This window comes from Pseudophryne corroboree, chromosome 3 (assembly GCF_028390025.1).
Source record: "Pseudophryne corroboree isolate aPseCor3 chromosome 3, aPseCor3.hap2, whole genome shotgun sequence".
NCBI lineage: Eukaryota > Metazoa > Chordata > Amphibia > Anura > Myobatrachidae > Pseudophryne > Pseudophryne corroboree.
In genome coordinates this window covers 778,133,591-778,139,590 of record NC_086446.1, presented here as the reverse complement: position 1 = coordinate 778,139,590, position 6,000 = coordinate 778,133,591, and the positions used below count along the sequence as shown (strand labels likewise).

The following is a 6,000-nucleotide window of genomic DNA, read 5'->3' as shown; positions in this document are numbered from 1 at the left end:
AGGCTCCCTGCTGCACATGCGCAGTATGGTCCTGGTGCAAACACAAAGTACCGGACAACGGTATTTTGCAACATGCTCTCCAGTTGCGTCAGAACTTGAATTAGGCCCTTTATTGTTAGACATGCAACCCAATAATTTTTCATAATATTTTGCAGAGAGTCAAGCATAAAATCTCCCAATGCAGTACAGGTTTGTTTACTCAGAAAAAAGCAATCAGTTGTTGCTCTGTGCATGCTGCCTTATTTCTGTTACATTCCATACAACAGGTCGCTGACCTGCAACGTGCAGACCAGTTGTCACAGTCATAATGAAACATTCTGCAAGTCCCTCTGCACAGACCTCTCACTTATCTGTACTGTGTGTAAGTATTTTGTTAGCCTAAATGGGAAGAATTATGCATAGACCCCAAGTTAACAGCTCCCCCCAATAATATTTGGGAAAATAAACATCTCTCAGACATACTGTAGTACACAGGTTCTCAAACTCGGTCCTCAGGACCCCACACAGTGCATGTTTTCCAGGTAACCCAGCAGGTGCACAGGTGTATTAATTACTTATTGACACATTTTAAAAGGTCCACAGGTGGAGCAAATGATTTCACTTGCGATTCTGTGAGACCTGGAAAACATGCCCTGTGTGGGGTCCTGAGGACCGAGTTTGAGAACCTGTGCTGTAGGACAATCTATTTTTTATTTAACGAGAACTGTAGACAAACATGATTCTATTTTAAAGTGTAGGGGGTTATTTCATGAACTCATATTCAACCTTCGGATTTGGCTGTTTTTCCAAATCTTCCATTCTGGGGGAAAAGTTGTCCCATTGCTGGTGTAAATAAAGTGCTTTCAGGCGTTAAATTCCCCGCAGCCAGTGTCACAGACATTCGCATCTGGTGCTGTAAGAGGAGCATATGTGTGAGACTAAATACCTGATCTCAAGGAAGTGGATAGGTCTCTTGTATTGTTTTGCTCTACCAATGCCTAGGTTTTTCCCTGGCCGCTAGGAGCTGTAGAAGAATTCCCCTGTCAGATTAAAATGTGCAGCAAAAGGGAAATTCCTAGCAGATCAGATTTCAGCCCTCACTATGTACATATACCTGCGGCTTCTCCAGTAAGAGCATTCAACCATCAGTCACTAGGAGAGCACTTGACAAGCTGCGATCTCTTACAACCTGCCAGCCGCCCTTACCTGTAAGTATCCTCTTCCAGCTGTCTGCGACAGAACTGTTTCTATTACTGAGAGAACAGGTTGCAGCCCTGAGTGTCTGCTAACAGGTTACCCGCACTTTAACTAATATGGGGACATCAGGTACTGTAGGACTGAGGGGTCTATTTACTAAGCCTTGGAGAGAGGTAAAGTGGACGGAGCTAAAGTCCCAACCAATCTGCTCCTAACTGTCATTTTTCAAACACAGCCTGTAACATAACATGACAGTTAGGAGCTGAGTGGCTTGTACTTTATCGCCGTCCACTTTATATCTCTCCAAGGCTTAGTACAAATACCCCTAAGTGTGGAACACTGATTTGTGTTAGTGAAAGTATCCTGATATTGCATTATTGGGTAGTCACCAAACATATCCTTACATGGAGTGTGCATTGACTGTATCAGTACACCATTCCTGGTTAGTCCGGCCTGGGTAACTATTGCTATTTAATTAATGTTTCATTATTAATGCTGATATTCTGGATAGTCCCTTGGTCTCTAATGCCTATGTGATACAATGCGCTTGTGCGTTACTCAACAAGGAAATAAACTTGTAATAAAAGTTGGCACTTATATATATCGATCGCAGGTATCAATTGCAATTGTGTTATGGATCTAGAACTCCGCGACTATAGTGCAACAACTGAAAATGAATAATCTGCAATATCAGGGCTGGCAAGTTTGTTTTATTCTGTAGGTCAGGTCATGTTGGGGGTGCAGTGTCCTATGTCTGTAGGGTGTAATAGATGTATTATGGCCAGTGGTCAGGTCATGTTGGGGTGTAGTGTCCTATGTCTGTATAGGGTGTAATAGATGTATTATGGTCATGGCCAGTGGTCAGGTCATGTTGAGGTGTAGTGTCCTATGTCTGTATAGGGTGTAATAGATGTATTATGGTCATGGCCAGTGGTCAGGTCATGTTGGGGGTGTAGTGTCCTATGTCTGTATAGGGTGTAATAGATGTATTATGGTCATGGCCAGTGGTCAGGTCATGGTGAGGTGTAGTGTCCTATGTCTGTATAGGGTGTAATAGATGTATTATGGTCATGGCCAGTGGTCAGGTCATGTTGGGGGTGTAGTGTCCTATGTCTGTATAGAGTGTAATAGATGTATTATGGTCATGTCCAGTGGTCAGGTCATGTTGAGGTGTAGTGTCCTATGTCTGTATAGGGTGTAATAGATGTATTATGGTCATGGCCAGTGGTCAGGTCATGTTGGGGGTGTAGTGTCCTATGTCTGTAGGGTGTAATAGATGTATTATGGCCAGTGGTCAGGTCATGTTGAGGTGTAGTGTCCTATGTCTGTATATAGGGTGTAATAGATGTATTATGGTCATGTCCAGTGGTCAGGTCATGTTGGGGGTGTAGTGTCCTATGTCTGTATAGGGTGTAATAGATGTATTATGGTCATGCCCAGTGGTCAGGTCATGTTGGGGTGTAGTGACCTATGTCTGTATAGGGTATAATAGATGTATTATGGTCATGTCCAGTGGTCAGGTCATGGTGGAGGTGTAGTGTCCTATGTCTGTATAGGGTGTAATAGATGTATTATAGTCATGTCCAGTGGTCAGGTCATGTTGGGGGTGTAGTGTCCTATGTCTGTATAGGGTGTAATAGATGTATTATGGTCATGTCCAGTGGTCAGGTCATGTTGGGGGATGTACTGTCCTATGTCTGTATAGGGTGTAATAGATGTATTATGGTCATGTCCAGTGGTCAGGTCATGTTGGGGGTGTAGTGTCCTATGTCTGTATAGGGTGTAATAGATGTATTATAGTCAGGGCCAGTGGTCAGGTCATGGTGAGGTGTAGTGTCCTATGTCTGTATAGGGTGTAATAGATGTATTATGGTCATGTCCAGTGGTCAGGTCATGTTGGGGGTGTAGTGTCCTATGTCTGTATAGGGTGTAATAGATGTATTATAGTCATGTACAGTGGTCAGGTCATGTTGGGGGTGTAGTGTCCTATGTCTGTATAGGGTGTAATAGATGTATTAAGGTCATGTACAGTGGTCAGGTCATGTTGGGGGTGTAGTGTCCTATGTCTGTATAGGGTGTAATAGATGTATTATAGTCATGTACAGTGGTCAGGTCATGTTGGGGGTGTAGTGTCCCATGTCTGTATAGGGTGTAATAGATGTATTATGGTTATGGCCAGTGGTCAGGTCATGTTGGGGGTGTAGTGTCCTATGTCTCTATAGGGTGTAATAGATGTATTATGGTCATGTCCAGTGGTCAGGTCATGTTGGGGGTGCAGTGTCCTATGTCTGTATAGGGTGTAATAGATGTATTATGGTTATGGCCAGTGGTCAGGTCATGTTGGGGTGTAGTGTCCTGTGTCTGTATAGAGTGTAATAGATGTATTATGGTCATGGCCAGTGGTCAGGTCATGTTGGGGGTGTAGTGTCCTATGTCTGTATAGGGTGTAATAGATGTATTATGGTCATGGCCAGTGGTCAGGTCATGTTGGGGTGTAGTGTCCTGTGTCTGTATAGAGTGTAATAGATGTATTATGGTCATGGCCAGTGGTCAGGTCATGTTGGGGGTGTAGTGTCCTATGTCTGTATAGGGTGTAATAGATGTATTATGGTTATGGCCAGTGGTCAGGTCATGTTGGGGTGTAGTGTCCTGTGTCTGTATAGAGTGTAATAGATGTATTATGGTCATGGCCAGTGGTCAGGTCATGTTGGGGGTGTAGTGTCCTATGTCTGTATAGGGTGTAATAGATGTATTATGGTCATGGCCAGTGGTCAGGTCATGTTGAGGTGTAGTGTCCTATGTCTGTATAGGGTGTAATAGATGTATTATGGTCATGTCCAGTGGTCAGGTCATGTTGGTGGTGTAGTGTCCTGTGTCTGTATAGGGTGTAATAGATGTATTATGGTCATGTCCAGTGGTCAGGTCATGTTGGGGGATGTACTGTCCTATGTCTGTATAGGGTGTAATAGATGTATTATGGTCATGGTCAGGTCATGTTGGGGGTGCAGTGTCCTATGTCTGTATAGGGTGTAATAGATGTATTATAGTCATGGCCAGTGGTCAGGTCATGTTGGGGGTGTAGTGTCCTATGTCTGTATAGGGTGTAATAGATGTATTATAGTCATGGCCAGCGGTCAGGTCATGTTGGGGTGTAGTGTCCTATGTCTGTATAGGGTGTAATAGATGTATTATGGTCATGGCCAGTGGTCAGGTCATGTTGGGGGTGTAGTCACCTATGTCTGTATAGGGTGTAATAGAAGTATTATGGTCATGGCCAGTGGTCAAGTCATGTTGGGGGTGTAGTGTCCTATGTCTGTATAGGGTGTAATAGATGTATTATGGTCATATCCAGTGGTCAGGTCATGTTGGGGGTGTAGTTCCTATGTCTGTATAGGGTGTAATAGGTGTATTATGGTTATGGCCAGTGGTCAGGTCATGTTGGGGGTGTAGTGTCCTATGTCTGTATAGAGTGTAATAGATGTATTATGGTCATGGCCAGTGGTCAGGTCATGTTGGGGGTGTAGTGTCCTATGTCTGTATAGGGTGTAATAGATGTATTATGGTCATGGCCAGTGGTCTGGTCATGTTGGGGGTGTAGTGTCCTATGTCTGTATAGGGTGTAATAGATGTATTATGGTCATGGTCAGTGGTCAGGTCATGTTGGAGGTGTAGTGTCCTATGTCTGTATAGGGTGTAACAGATGTATTATGGTCACGGCCAGTGGTCAGGTCATGTTGGGGCCTTGGGGGTGCAGTGTCCTATGTCTGTATAGGGTGTAATAGATGTATGATGGTCATGGCCAGTGGTCAGGTCATGTTGGGGTGTAGTGTCCTATGTCTGTATAGGGTGTAATAGATGTACCGTGGTCAGGTCATTTGGAAGAGAGTAGTGCTCTGTGTCTGAGTGGACGTGGATCATTGGATCAAACAGAATTAGGTTGACAGTCAATAGGTTGACTCAATATACAGTAGTTGACATGTAATAGGTCTACAGGGTCAATAGATCAACATGTAAAAGGTTTTTTCCCACAGTCTAAACATTTACTGGCACTGTAGGTTTATTGGCTCCCAATAAGAAAATTACAAAAACAAATAATCCTAGTGTGTACGTGTGTGCGAGTACATGTGCAGACTAGATTCTATGTTTCTATATTTCTAAAATGTCGACAAATGCAAAAGGTCGACCAAGTCAAAAAGGACGATTTTTTATTTTTTGGTGTCATTTTCTATGTTTTACCCCATGTGACACCCATTAGTCTACCGGGTCGCTCTCCACGCTCCGAGCAAGGTGCCTCATTCTGCTACCTCTACATAGATGACTCTTTCCAATCGTCCACACGGATGGTAAATTATGAAAAGGTAAAAAAAAACTTGTGTCGACCATTTGAACCTGTCGACCTTTTGCACCTGTTGACCGTAATCGTTGCCAACCCTTTGACCATGCTGACCCTTTCCACCTATCGACCTAATGCATGTCAAGCATATGGGACCGACGTATTGACTGTCGACCTATGATCCAGAACCCATCTGAGTATAGTGTGATTATTGCCGACTTGCTGTTAAGTAACTTGTACAGCTGGAGACATCTGTCGTGTCAAAGTAAATGTGATTGTGTGGCTTACGAGGAATAACTACTTTCTGTGCCGTGCGTCAATAGCATAGAAGAGAAGGGGGAGGGGGAGACCAGTGGAACCGGTTGAATAGTAACCGCAACTGTGTCACTGATGAAACACTACAAGCACCATCCATGAGGAGGTAAAAAAGACAAAACCTCTGAGCTCCTATAAATGATACCAGCTATGTAAGTTCTGATAGGAGTTGTGCT

The 6,000-nt window shown here is 43.7% G+C and overlaps 1 protein-coding gene across 3 annotated transcripts in view; it reads left to right on the top strand.

The window, feature by feature from the left end:
- The first annotated feature begins 620 nt into the window (after window positions 1-620).
- Window positions 621-6,000, top strand: part of PLEKHS1 (pleckstrin homology domain containing S1) — a 30,363-nt gene continuing 24,983 nt past the window's right edge. For all 3 annotated transcript variants that reach the window (XM_063962561.1, XM_063962562.1, XM_063962560.1), the window contains exon 1: window positions 621-1,187. The gene's annotated coding sequence lies outside the window, so the exon portion shown is untranslated. The remainder of the gene's footprint in view (window positions 1,188-6,000) is intronic.